Here is a 15,662-nt window from a genome sequence, read left to right on the forward strand (position 1 = left end):
ATCCTTACAACTTATTCAAATCAGTACTGGAAAACTTATTCTATAAAAGATGTGTTGGATCTCTCCATGAAGTTGATCCTTAATTAAACTTCTGAAGATAATAGTTTGCAAGATTATCAGAATTTCAGGAGCAAATTCATATTCGTTGCAGAATGCTCTGAAACGAGATGTTTCCTAAGACCATAAAGTGAGCCAGTCAGTTCCCAAGAAAAATGAATCGAGCTCATTAAGGCTGGTCCTCCCATGACCTAACTTTGTTCTTGGCAAACTTTAATTGATTACATGGGAACGTATAATAATAATAATAATAATAATAATAATAATAATATGCATCTGTTTTAGCAGGCAGAATCTTAAATAAGGTATAAAAAGTGTTATTCTTACGTTGGTTTTTCATCATGGATATAATTTTCATCAATTTGTAAATATACGGTCATTTGACGCGAGTTTATATTTTGTGCAAACGCCACTTTTTTTATATATAATGTTACTGGTGATGTCTTTAAGTACGTAGTGCCAACGATTTATCTCGCTATGGCGTAATGGTATACTTTCAGTTCTTTTAATCTTTCACACAGAACCATACAATCCGAATGAATCGCCAACGTCTTCTCCTCCCGCTTTTTTTATGATTGTTCCACATAATGGCACAACCGGAACACGTAATCTGATTTTAAAAGTGTAGTGAAATTCTCCTTATTTTTTGCACAAGAGCTCTTTAGGTATTGTTGAATTTCACTTTTATCGCTTTCATTACAGCATTGACAGCGTTGTACACTGCGTTTTTTGTGCCAAGGCTGCAAAATATGCGATGGAGATTGGACAGGTAAGATGCTTAATGGCAATTTTAAACACTGTTAGAAATGCTTCAAAAACTTATACTCTGTTTACTACGAAATATATTTCAAGAAATGTCAAAGCTCAGTGATATCTAAGAAAAAAACAAGAGCGATGGAACGAAAATGGATTTTTCTGAGTGACAACACACTGATGAGGGCAGTATACAGCGAAATTGTTAGAAAGGCAAAAACATTGATCACTATTTATGAATTTGGTGTACTTATGTTAAGACATCAGGAGGTGATGAGGTTTCAAGAGCTTCGGTCACTTTGTGACTTCTTTTTCTGTTAAACCCTCCATAAAGGTCATTAATTTATTTCCTTTGACTTTTCCATTAGGCAGATTAAAATCACGACAGTGGCCGTTCGTGAAAGGCATTTCAATGAAACTTCTGCTTTTAATCAGATGCCTCTGACCTCCTATCATTAGGTTTATAACTTCACAGATTTTGAGAGATTCTATTAAAATAACTATCTCCAACGCTGCCTAGATTGGTATGCGATACAAAAAAAGAAAAAAAAATTACCAGTAAGCTCTAACTATCTCTCATACCCTGTGTGCAATTCAAAAGCAGTTCCGACTGCAACCAATATACTCATGGATATTTTACGAGAGGCGCAGAAGAATGTTTGTACTCATTTCTTCAACAATGTTTTGCAATGACTTGTATAATGTCAGCACAATTAGAATAAATTTGTACTGAAGCAGGAGAAATAACTGTGTGTGTATACAGCAAATGGTATTTGTTACGTACATGTTGGTGTGTTATTAAAAAAGTTTACCCATACTAAACAGTTTTTTCATGCAAGCTTGTTAACTTTCTTCCCAGGTAGCTCCTACGAAAATGAAGAGATCATATTACATTTACAACAGTATCGTATTTTGAAGACTGTCTTAAAAACCAGAAGCCTCAAGATCCTTCTTACGAGACTGAAGCCATTTTAGAAACAGTGGGATGGTGGGAGTTTGGACAGACAGCAAAAAAGAATGAGAAATCCTAACAACATCCCGTAAGACGTCATTAACCTGAAAACGGAGTAATAAACCTTCGACAATTAGCAGGAAACATCGACCGTTCCCGGGGAAAATTCACGAATAAAAGATTGCCTGAGAATCAATTGAAAGTCTCTCTTAGTCTCTTCCAAGAGCATCGGGAAAACAAAATTGCAAATTCATTTCAGGAGAGACTTAAGGTCTAAAGTTGAAAGGCAGTTATTGGGGCTTGGCTGACTTCTTTTACGGTCGCCAGACGATGGATTCAGAATTGGATATTAAGAGAGAAGTTTGAAAACGCACTCTCCAGAAACGACAAGAAAGGAAACGATGAGGAGGAAGGACCAAATTTGGGACGAACAAAAGCGGTTGCGTTCATGCACCAGCGATCACATACGAGGAAATTCACTCACGAGTATCTGGCATCAAGGGAGTAACTAAATTAATCCATAAATCAAATATGAAAGAGAAAATTTAATAAAGTAAAAATTAAGGCAATATTTATAAATAGACATAAAACGAGTTGAATCTGGAAAAAAAATGTATATGTTACCCTTATAAGAAGATTATATGTGATGTTACCGACACACACTTGACAAATGGGCTTTAAGAATAATACAGTATCGTTTATTTCCTGCATAAGGAAAAATTAACTACATCTGATCATGTGTTACACTTTCCTGACATACTGTCGTGGAATTTGAATCTGGAATAAAAAAGAAAAGTCAGTGGTGAGATTAAAGATAACAGTAACGGAAAATTGCCAAAAACTCTCTCTCTCTCTCTCTCATACACAGAAGCGCATCTAAGCAGCTGGATGACCCCTGTTTGATTCTCGCACCGCACGGGTAGTTACGAATGGACACGATTTATAAAATCTAGCATGCCTCAGTTGACATAAGAGTGAATCATGTGCCCAGTTGTTAGTCGAGAGAGAGAGAGAGAGAGAGAGAGAGAGAGAGAGAGAGAGAGAGAGAGAGATAGCAGACATGAGTGTTCACTGCTCGGTCGAAAAAGGAAAACATGAAAATGGCAGGTACTCGACGTGGTAGTCCCTATCCCAGTCGGTGAAACCATTCTTAAGGTGATCTCTCTTAAAATACATCGTACGATTTCTATTAGCGCAGATATCAACATAAAGAAAACAGCCATGTTGAATTAGTAGAATTAACTCTATACAGTTATAAATGAAAGTGTAAAAATAAAATAAAAAGGAAAAGTTGACATTTACGTCAATAACTGAGCTGCCGCCAAAAGTCTTAGTAACTGGAAGTCAACTTCAGAAAGTGTATTGCTGGAAGGCACCTTTAATCTTTAAGACTGGAGTATTTGCCTCATTATCATTGGCGAAGAATGCTCATGTCTGTTTTGAAAACGATTCGAATAGGTACTTAAATTTTCTTTTTAATTACACACACACACACATATATATATATGCATATATACATATATATACAAGTGTGTATATATATATATATATATATATATATATATATATATATATATATATATATATATATATATATATATATATATATATATCAGGTTTGTCTGCAAACATCATACTTGGAATTAACTGTTCACTTTAAGAGGCTGTTCTTCTTATGTATAAACAATGTCTATTATTTTTGGTACGTTTTCAGAAAGTAATGAACTTAACTTTCAGTGTAGGATTTTGCACATAACATGTATACTCCTATATTTTTACAATCATAAATCGTACAACTCCTGGATTGCCATTTTGTGTTTCCTCTATTAACTTTTAAAGTTTAGTCAACATTTATCCATATTTTTCCGGAAAAGAATAATTAAATCTTAACGTACAAGTTCCACTAAGCAACCACTACTAGTCATCATGTATACTCTACCATAGCTCACTGATCTAACTTCCTTCTCCCCCTCGTAATTACACATGATTGATAAAATTTTTCAAAGTTTATAAATTCATTAATGCTTCGAACAACGCAGGATAGAATTATAACAATGTATATTAAAAGAGAAAGAACATGGATGCAATCATCATTAAATCACAAAGAACTGACATCACAGGTTAAGTTTTAAAACAGCGCTCTGAGTTTCCAAGAATTGTTTTACCTGCCTCTCAGCAGCAAGTTTGATAGTTTGTTAATGCACCCAATTTACATTACACGAAATTTGAACATGTGCAGAAGCTCTATGATATCAACTTTGAGTATCGGTACATGACTTCCCACCATGCAATTCAAAGGAACAAGTAAACTATGCAATTCCACAAGCTCCTGATTAATATCCCGCAATATTCTTGTCTAAACTTACAGAGAGAGAGAGAGAGAGAGAGAGAGAGAGAGAGAGAGAGAGAGAGAGAGAGAGAGAGAGAGAGAGAGAGAGAGAGGAAGCTAATGAGATCCCAGGAGAGTATGCAGATCCTTCAGAAGCCTCATTACATCTACATTTCAACGAATCGCCAGCGAAGTAAGTCAAAACCGCCATTTTAATTAGAGATGCATTTGCTACCATTACACAGAACGGCTCAAGCGCTTGCACAGTGTAGTGTGTGCTTCACTATACTCTCACTCTTATATTTTCCCCTTTCATCAGTGTTCAATAGCCCCAGTCTTTTATATACAAAATGACATGAAACCAGTGTTCCCTCTCAGCGAAACAAATGAACATACCTCCTGGAGTATTCCAGGCAACGAATTCACAAATGGCTCCTCCGGTTGCAATAGATCTTGCGTATCATTATCATTAAGGAAACTTAATGTCAGAAACGTCCTTGCCATTCTCATTAGAATAACTATGGCTCATTAATGTCAGAATCGTATGTCATGATTTATTGTTACTGCCGAGACAAAGTGAGCAGAAACGGAGCACTTAAATACGAAACCATTTGACAGGGAGAATGCAGTTAGTGTATTTACTTACTCTTTTCGTTTCATTTTATTATTCATTATTCTTTTTACCAAGCTGGTGGATAACTTATTGCCAAACAGTAACATATGCTTACGGTCCCTTGGGAAATAAAGATATTCTAACCTTTGTATGAGTGCTCCTTGACGTCACTTACTGATTACACGTACCTAAAAAAAGAAACAGGAAAAAATTAATATTTTTTTTATTGAGAGAAAGAAAATAGTCACATATTTGAAGGAGATATACTTACAAGGACAAATACATTGAAAAAAATAAGAAATTAATAATGAGAGATATTAAATGATCACTCAAAATAATGGATTAGCATTTAACTAAACCTTACCACATTTAGCTAATCATCGTAAGGAATCAAACCTGCTGCCGTTCACAGCAGCTTTACCTAAGCAAAGTCACTGTCGACAGTAACAATTATATTATTAATCATAAAATCATTAAATGTGTTGCTAAAGGCAAAGCCACTGGCAATGAAATAAACAAGTACGTTTTTAACCATGAAAAGCTGAAGGCAATGCTAAAAAGGAAAAAGACATAACCCGAGTTGATGCTGCATTACTCATCTCTGCTTGCCCGGTTAGATGAAATATTCTTTGATGCCATACTACTTTGAAAAAAATGCTGTTTTAGTCTTCTCAATTATTCAGTCAGTATTGCAAAACTAAACTCGCAACAATATATCTTAGCGCCTGAAAATTTCATAGTTGAACTGAACTATTAAAATGCAAACGGGAGAAAAAACTTGAAAAGTTGATGATGTACCTTCCTCAACATCCACGAGGTTACCCATTTGCTCTTAACGATTCGACAATATCATTCGGTTAAAGAATTTATTTCATGTCATAAATATATTATTTCCAGACTTCACCTATTAAGATACACTGGAATGCACTGATAAAATACACATAAAAATCTAGCTGGTGACATAACAAACAATAATTCAGCAAAGAAAACTCTCCAACTGAACGAACATGTTCCACCACTTACGGCTAAGGACAATCTTGCTCCTCCCACTGAGCTGCAAAGCTTTAAAAGCCATTTCTCTACAGCTAAAATCTGCTCATTTACTTTGGGATTTCGTTTCCAGTAATGGTATTCTCAAATGAAAAACACTTTATTTGACTACAAAAGCTTTCTCGCTACATGATGTAGCTAACACCTTAAATGTTCAGATGTTAGTAAATTACTGAAAATAAAGATCATGTTCCGTAAAAAAAAAAAAATGTACTCTTATCTTAGTGCATATCTGTAAGCCCGTTTCAGACTTTAAAAGTGCAAAAACGTTATCCTGATGGTATGAAGAATACCATTAACAGTTGGAATGGGTGAATCCTGAGTCTTTATATCTATTGCTCCTGTCCATCTCATGCCGAGACAGATACTCTGGAGCCAAACTTCACCCACAAATATTCCTCTCATATATAATTTTAATTCCGTGAATGCTCAGAGAATTCCTGCTTTAAACTTCAAAGACCTGTCGTCACATTTTTCTTTCTTTTCATCCAGAGCTCATTATTCTGCTCTATTACTCTGACCGTATGCACGTCAAGTTGGCACTCTCAAACATTTTGAACATTTTTGTTCACTTCTCTTACTTTATCTTACACAAAAGTTGAGTTCTAACCCCTGATACATCTATTGTATTTTTTTCTCCCATGGACACTTGTTACATACCCCACAAACACACACACAGCAGACAGGCTGGAAACAAGAATTATGTCCTTGAAAAGTGTTCTTATTATGCCTAAACATGAAAACAAATTTTGCATAATTTTCATTACATAATTTAGCTTTTAAAGGCCGCTTTCTTTCAAAATTAGTGTTAACTGGCGTTAAAATTCTACAGATTCATAGTGAAATGAGTCTCGTATCCTAAGTACGTTATATGGTACACATTAATATTCAAGCACTTTCACGTTCATACAAAAATAAGTACAATAAGAATGTAACTTTATAGGTAAGCATATTTGATAAATATTTCTCAAAATTCGAAACACATAAGCTACGGAAGAATATTCAAATAAAATATTCAAGTGATGCTACACCCTGTGCGGGAAAATCGCACATTTTCCAACATAAAACAGAGGGATTTGTTAAATATAACGCTACGGCAGGCTGCTATTTTTATAGTGCATTAAAACCTGGATTCAAGAGTAAAAAAAAGTCAAGAATTAATTACGTTTCCATTTCTGTACGCACTAAGGATTACGGTGGATGGTTATTCGTTAATACATATTTCACACACACACACACACACGTGTGTGTGTGTGTGTATGTGTATATATATATATATATGTATATATACATATATATGTACATATAAATGTATGTATATACATTATATATATATATATATATATATATATATATATATATATATATACTGTATATAAATATATATATATATATATATATATATGTACTATATATATATTGTTTTCATGCCCACTCAAACATACACAAGTCTCTTAAAATACAAATAAAGTCACTAACGACCAAGTCCACAATAGGTGGAATGGCTGCAAACAGAGTGTACAGAGATGGAATCAAGGAGGATAAGTAAAAGTTCTTTAAAATAAAACCTTAATATTTAATACAAACTTTTTAGAAAGAAATGACCACTGAGCCTCTTACAAAAATACATTAAATGAACAGAAAATCAGTTACACACTGAAAACATACTGAATAACAAACACTCTTACACCAAATTAAGATAGGCTTTACAATTTTTTTTAAAGAGAGGGCCTGAAAGTAATAGGATGTCGAAAAGACAGAATAACCTAACTTAATACAGACTAAATGTTTATAAAAAAACTGCTTCCCTTAAGTGAGCTGTAAACAGTAGAAGAGGCAAACGCAGCCTTCAAATCACGGGTCGAGGGCATAATATATACTCGAGACCTTACCAAACGTAAGAGAGGTCCCCTAGGCAGTATTACTGAACCAAGGGCGTAGACAGAAGATAGAATCACTTTAACGTCGCAAGACGATCAACGGACACGGCCGTCCGACAGGCAATCACCTTACCAGTTGGCAGAGAGGTCCCTTGGCAGTGTTACTGGACCAGGGCGTAGACTGAAGAATAAATCAATCTCCCAAAGCAGCAGCAACTGATGAAAGGCAGGTATCGTAATCCAGAGATAATTCAAAATCAATCAAAGAATAAGGCAGGCCACACAATGCTAAAGGTCCAGAAAACAACTCTCTCAGTCTCGAGAAACAGCGCCGAATACAGCTCCGGACGAAGCCAAAACCCACGTGAAAAATAAAACAAGCTCATTGTAATTAAAACTAAACAACAAGTCAGAAATGTCGGGAGGAGGAAACAGGGTCATAACGTTCCAAAAGAATAATTACTGCCAAAGTGGCTTATTCAAAACAAATTAATTTACGTTAAATTAAACACATACTGACACCTCCTCACCCAACAAAAAAATTTTCCACAAGAAAATTTTTCTACAAAAGTATTGAACTTAACTCAAAATTCAAAGAAATATATAAAAATGCTAATATCAAAATAAACATTCAATTCAATCTATATGAAATAAAACAGGGTCAATAAGAAAAAATTCAAGTCAATGACAAAACTCAAAAGTGATTGAAAATACTATATCACATTGCCGGCCAAAAAAATAGATTAGTGGCAAAAAATTTTGTACCACTTTCAATACAGTCAATAGATATCAAATCTTAACCTTAATATTATGACTTAAAACTAATACAAGTAAAATAATTTATAGTGACCACGCCAAAAATAACATCAGTATCAACATATGAAGAAATATGGTAATATCCCATGAACTCACAAGTGGAGCAGTGGGCACAGGTTAGCAGAACAGCAATAACAAGACTAACCTGTTATTAGACTAAACCTAGATAACCAACAACCAAAAATATAAATCGACCACAATGGGGCTAGTGTTACCGCAACCAAGGTCACCACTCATACACCAGCCTGTAGCGCCTAAAAACGGCCGTGCATAGACCCGTGACCCCGTGACCTGGCTAAATTATTCTGAAAACACAAATATCAGTCAAACAAAAATAAGGACCAAAACCTTAATAAATTAACCTTAACTTAGTCTAGGTCACCACTCATTCACACCAGCCTGTAGCGCCTAAAAACGGCTGTGTAGTGCTACGAACCCGTGAGCCCGTGACCTATCTAAGCTTTGTAAAGAAAGAATTAATGTGGACCATTGGCACAAATAAAGAACAGGGACATAACAGTATATGATTAATGATTCATAAAACTAACCATCAATCACCAAAAATAGAAAAAACGTAACACACCGTTCACATATCCATGATTTTGACACACTCAATATTGTGGCCCTTCACAACACCTTCCAATAATGCCTCTTTTCACTCCAGAGAGCGTCCTTACTCAACACTATTTGTTTTTGCAACTCACTGAGTTTCAAAGAGCGTCTTTTCACTTCACTTCACTCCAGTTTTAGTGCCTCTACACTTCAGAGAGCGTCCTCACACTAAACTGGGTTTGGGCCTTAAATACACACATCATTAATGGACATATACAAGACAATGGTAACACCTTAAAAATTAGCCTATCAATTTATTATCCACCAATAACACATACTAAAATAAACAGAAATCAAAAGTACCCTTAACCACTCTTAATCAAAGACGACACTGAAGAAAAAAAACCTGCAAATCGACATTTAACATCTTAATCTTAAGTACTTAATCCTAAATTATTTCATAAACAAAACACCTGACACAACATTATTACAACACACCTGGAAACCTGTACATTCAATAAATTTATAGGATTAATCAAATCAATTAATATAAGTATATACAAAACAACTTTAGCGAAGAACAAAAAGGTTTTCTCAAATCAACCTATCGATCAGTCACTGATGCGTGATAGTGCATCAGCGACAACATTACTTTGCCTGGAATGTGTGAAAAGCTAAAATTCCATTCCTGGAGCAGAGGCTCCAACGCATCAACCGTTGATTTTATTCCTAAACCTGTTCAGAAAACCAACGGATTATGATCCGTTAATATTTTAATCAGAGTCCTGTAGAGGATAAATATACCTGAAAATGATTAACAGCTAAAAATTAATCCCAAAGTCTCTTTCTCTACAGTCGAGTATTTCCGTTGTGCCGGGATAACTTTTTTGGAGAAATAGGCAACAGGATGAGATACTCCATGAGCATCTTCCTGCAACAAAACTGCTCAACCCCAACATCACTCGCATCAGTAGCAAGCGAAAAAGGAACGTCAAAATCAGGAGCTTTCAAAATAGGAAATTCATTAGGACCTGCTTTAACTTTTCAAAGGCATTTTGGGCATCATTAGTCCATACAAAAGTCACATTCTTACGTAATAAATTAGTCAGGGCCCAGCGATATCAGAAAAATTCTTAACAAATCTACGGTAATACCCTACTAAACCAAGGAACTTTCTGACATCCCTGCGACACTTCGGTATTTCAATATGTCTAATAGAGTCTACGTTTGCCTGTTTCAGGCCACTTTTCCCAAATCCTACTTCGTGCCCCAAATATACAACCTTTGCTTTGCAAACTCACTCTTTAGGTTTATAACCAAACCAGCTTTCCTAAGTACCTGAAATAAAGCCTTAATACGTTTTAAGATGGGTGTTCAGTCATCACTATAAATTACAATATCATCAATATAAACAACACACCCCTCTAAACCTTGGACCAAAGTATTCATTAACCTTTGAAAGGTTGGAGTGGCATTCTTCATCCCAAAAGGCATTACTTTACATTGGTAGAGTCCGCGCTGCGTTACAAACGCTGACAAATCCCGTGCCCGTTTGGACAGCGGAAATGCCAATACCCTTTAACAAATCAAATTTAGTTATATATTTTGAATTCCCTATCCTGTCAATACAGTCCTCTATCCTGGGTAAAGGATAACTATCAGGCTTTGTGACCTCGTTGACTTTGCGGTAATCAAAACAAAGCCTGAATTGACCATCCTGTTTCTTTACCAAAACAACAGGTGAAGACCACGGACTGTTGCTGGGTTCGATCAGCCCGTGTCGTAACATATAATCAACCTCTTTATCCACAACATCATTTTTAAATGGATTTAACCTGTAAAGGGGATTGTTTTACCGGAGTTGCGTTACCCCTCATCCATCATGTTCAAGGACAGTGGTCTGTCCTGGAACATCTGAAAATAAATCCTTATAACTAAAAACTAACTTTTTCAAAGATCCCTGTTCTACTAAATTCAAATGTGAAACCATTTCTGAAAAATTTTCTAAAAGAATGTTCATTATCATTAGGCCATTTGGCACCATCAAAACAATCATCATCAAAATTACTCACGTCTGGAAAAGAAAAAGAATTAATACCGTTACACTTTGTAGTATCACCAACTAATTTGGGAATAACTTTGTCACGACCTTTATAAGCCTTTAACATATTTATGTGACACAACTGGTAGGGTCTCCTCCTTTCAGGAGTTTCAACTAAATAATTAACATCACTTACTTGTTTTAAAATTTTCCACAGTCCTGAAAATGAAGCTTTTAAAGGGTTTCCTGGAATGGGAAGCAATACCAAAACATATCACCCACTACAAAATTACGCTCCTTAGTCTTTGGTCAAAAAGTATTTCATTTTCTTTTGGCTACACAATAAATTTTCACCAGCAAACTTCAAGCCTTCGTTAATTTATCACCCAAATTACTAACATAATCTAATAAATTCATATCTGGCGTCCCCCTCCCAAGATTCGAACCACATCCAATGGACCACGCACACAATGACCAAAAATAAGGCTGAAAGGTGAAAATCCAAAAGACTGACTCGGCACTGACCGAAATGCAAATAATAAATAAGGTAGTTCCTTATCCCATTCAGAACCATTAACCAAACAATACTTTTTTATCATAGACTTCATGGTTTGATGAAATGGGTTCCAAAACACCTTGACTTTCAGGATGGTACGGAGAAGAAGTCACATGATTAATTTTAATTCAGCCATCTTCTCCTAAATAATTTACTCAGAAAATTAGACCCACAATCGGACTGAATTACTTTGGGCATTCCGAACCTGGTGAAAAAATTCAATTAATACTTCAACAATTTTAACAGATTTTACATTTCGTAGTGGTATTGCCTCAGGGATATCGAGACATCCTATCCATAATTGTTAAAATATACTGATTGCCACTACGAGTTTTCGGCAGAGGACCAACCCGTCAATAATTACCTCTGAACGGTTCAGAAACAACAGGAATAGGATGTAATGGTGCCTTTGGAATTGGTTGATTAGGCTTCCCGACCTTTTGACATGCATCACAACTATTTACAAATTTTTTAACATCATCTTTCATCTTAGGCCAAAATAATTTTCACTACAATTTACGAGTGGTTTAAAAACACCAAAATGACCAGCCAAACCATTTTCATGAGCCAATGTCATTAACTCCTTTCTCGATAAACAAAAGGAACCACAATCTGTTTAACAATTTCACAACCTGTATTAATGGCATCAAAAGGTCTACTTATTCTATACAAAATATTATTAATTATCTTAAATCGAGGGTCAGTCAAATCAGTAATTTCGTCAGACTCAACTGGAGGTCTTTAAATCTGCTTTCTGAGCTGTAATAAGTTCATAGTAGTCCAATTAAGTTTATTATCAACACACCACTATCTATAACTAGCTATCACTACGATCTAAACTACTCAAATCAACATCAACTACCGACTCGGCCGAGTCAACACTACTAGCCTTCGATCAGTGACTACAGATATTTCATTACCGGAACTTAATACAATAGGGAAAGTTTTATTTATTAGGGCGACATCATTCCTAACACCAAATCCACATCTTTAATAGGAAATTTATCAATAATGGCCAGTTTTAAATAACCTGAAAAGACGGGCATGATAAATAAAAACTCTCAACCAGGTAAGACCTGACCGTATCTGGAAAACCACTTAACAAAACATATTCCTTATTTGAACATTCCCAATCAATAGGTAAAGGATTCTCTGAGAATTAAAGACTGAGGCAGCCCCAGTGTCACGCAAAATTTTAACCTTTCTTTGCTCAGTCAATTCCCAGAGCGAACAAAACCATCAGACAAAAATTTCTGAAAAGGAGCCAGTGACTACATTGCCTAGTCATTGATTATTAGAGTTCTCAGCCACTGACTCGTTCTCATTCCTACGAATGGCCATTACCGGACGTCTTTCGGTCCTTTGCGACCTTTTAAATGCATAACACATGCCTTGACGTGTCCCTTCTTATGACAGAAGAAACAAGTCAAAGTTTTCAACTTCTCCCAGGTTATCTGTGGTCTGCCTAATTATGGCTGTTAACAGAGTAGCTTTGAGAACCATAATTAACATTAGGCCTATTATACCTGTTCTGATTACTACTCCTGTTAACTCTCACTAACCAGATTTCTCATTTCTGGGTACTTCCCCTATCACATTTTTATGAGAAGGAGAGTACTCATCACTTACAATAGTCCACCTCCTGCAAAGTTTCTAATTTTAACTCTTCGAGGTGTACCTTCACCTCATTAGGCACAGACCTTTTAAACTCTTCAACCAAAATTAATTCTTTTAATTTCTCAAAGTCCGTCACCTCCTTAGACTTTAACCAGTCGCCATGGGGGCAAATTGCTCTTTAGCCCTGGCGAACTCTACAAAAGTCTGCCCTCTTTCCTTCTGTAAATTACAGGCGTTGTCAGTAAGCCTGGTACCAACTCGTAAGCCTTCAAAACTATGGCCTTTACAGAATCATAATCTGAAGACAGATCTTCGTCCAAGGTAACGTAAACTTTCTGGGCCTTACCTAACAATTTACTCTGAATAAGAGTGGTCCAATACTCTTTTGGCCATTCCAACCTTGAAGCTATTCTCTCAAAGAAACAAAAAACTCTACCCGTTAACTTCCTGAAAATTTGGGACTAACTTTGAGAGCTTCAGTTAGATTAATACAAAGGCATTGCAGACACATTATGTTGGGAAGAAGAAGAACCCCTATTACTCCAATGTATAATTAATATAGCAAGTTCGCTGCCTCTCTCTCTCTCTCTCCTCAGCCTTCAACCTTTTGGAGATCTATTTCCATTCTTTCAACTGAATCTGCCTATCTAAAATTTCTACTGACACTCCTTGAAACTCCACCTGCCTAGTCTCTGGTTTACCTTCTGCCTTCATCACCTTAACCTTTTCATAAACATTAAGAAGCAACAAGCCCTTCCTAACAGACCCAGGACGTTTTTCAATTTCAACAAATTCTGCTACACACTCTAAATCAGGCATTCAATTCTGCCAACCTGTCCTGCCACCCTCTCCACTCAAAGAGCTCGGGATATTCAAATCAGCCATTGTAAATTAATTACACACAAGTAAATATATAAATGTATCTCACAAAATATACCCAAAAACAAACCAATACACTGGACCACCAATAACCACACAAATATCCTACCACGGTCAAGAAAAAAAAATTATAAACACCGATCAACACAAGAATATAGGAGAGAAGGTATTACTATGCTATATAAAACACCCCAAGAATCCACTCTATACACTCAAGTGACTACAGGATCCGACAAATCCTGGCAATATAGGTCATAAATGTTATGGGCCCGCCCATCAAACATACACAAGTCTCTTAAAAATACAAATAAAGTCACTAACGACCAAGTCACAATAGGTGGAATGGCGCAACAGAGTGTACAGAGATGGAATCAAGGAGGATAAGTAAAGCTGAAAATAAAACCTTAATATTTAATACAAACTTTTTAGAAAGAAATGACCACTGAGCCTCTTACAAAATACATTAAATGAACACAAAAATCAACCACACACTGAAAACATCGAATAACAAACACTCTTACACCAAATTAAGATAGGCTATACAATTACACTTTAAAAGAGGGCCCTGAAAGTAATAGGATGTCGAAAAGACAGAATAACCTAACTTAATACAGACTAAATGTTTATAAAAAAAACTGCTTCCCTTAAGTGAGCTGTAAACAGTAGAAGAGGCAAACGCAGCCTTCAAATCATGGGTCGGGGCATAATATATATACTCGAGACCTTACCAAACGTAAGAGAGGTCCCCTAGGCAGTATTACTGAACCAAGGGCGTAGACAGAAGATAGAATCACTTTAACGTCGCAAGACGATCAACGGACACGGCCGTCCGACAGGCAATCACACCTTACCAGTTGGCAGAGAGGTCCCCTTGGCAGTGTTACTGGACCAAGGGCGTAGAACTGAAGAATAAATCAATCTCCCAAAGCAGCAGCAACTGATGAAAGGCAGGTATCGTAATCCAGAGATAATTCAAAATCAATCAAGAATAAGGCAGGCCCCACAATGCTAAAGGTCCAGAAAACAACTCTCTCAGTCCTCGAGAAACAGCGCCGAATACAGCTCCGGACGAGAAGCCAAAACCACACGTGAAAATAAAACAAGCTCATGTATAAAAAAAAAAAAACTAAACAACAAGTCAGAAATGTCGGGAGGAGAAACAGGGTCATAACGTCCCAAAGAATAATTACTGCCAAAGTGGCTTATTCAAAACAAATTAATTTACGTTAAATTAAACACATACTGACAATATATATATATATATATATATATATATATATATATATTATATATATATATATAATTACAAGACATAATGTAACATTACGCTCAATATTATTTTAGAACAAGATGAAATCCATGCAGATACCAAGACTTTAAAGATAACGGTTATAATGTTGAGTACATTACAAAACCGGAAAAACAACGATACAACCGCACAGAGGACAGGGCAGTTCCGAGACTGGAGACTGCTACATCTGGCGTGATAATATGAATTCAAAATAAGTAGCGAAATATCATCCGATTTCATAGTGGCAAAAGGTAATATATTTCACTAACTGTCATC

Source organism: Macrobrachium rosenbergii, chromosome 55 (assembly GCF_040412425.1).
Source record: "Macrobrachium rosenbergii isolate ZJJX-2024 chromosome 55, ASM4041242v1, whole genome shotgun sequence".
NCBI lineage: Eukaryota > Metazoa > Arthropoda > Malacostraca > Decapoda > Palaemonidae > Macrobrachium > Macrobrachium rosenbergii.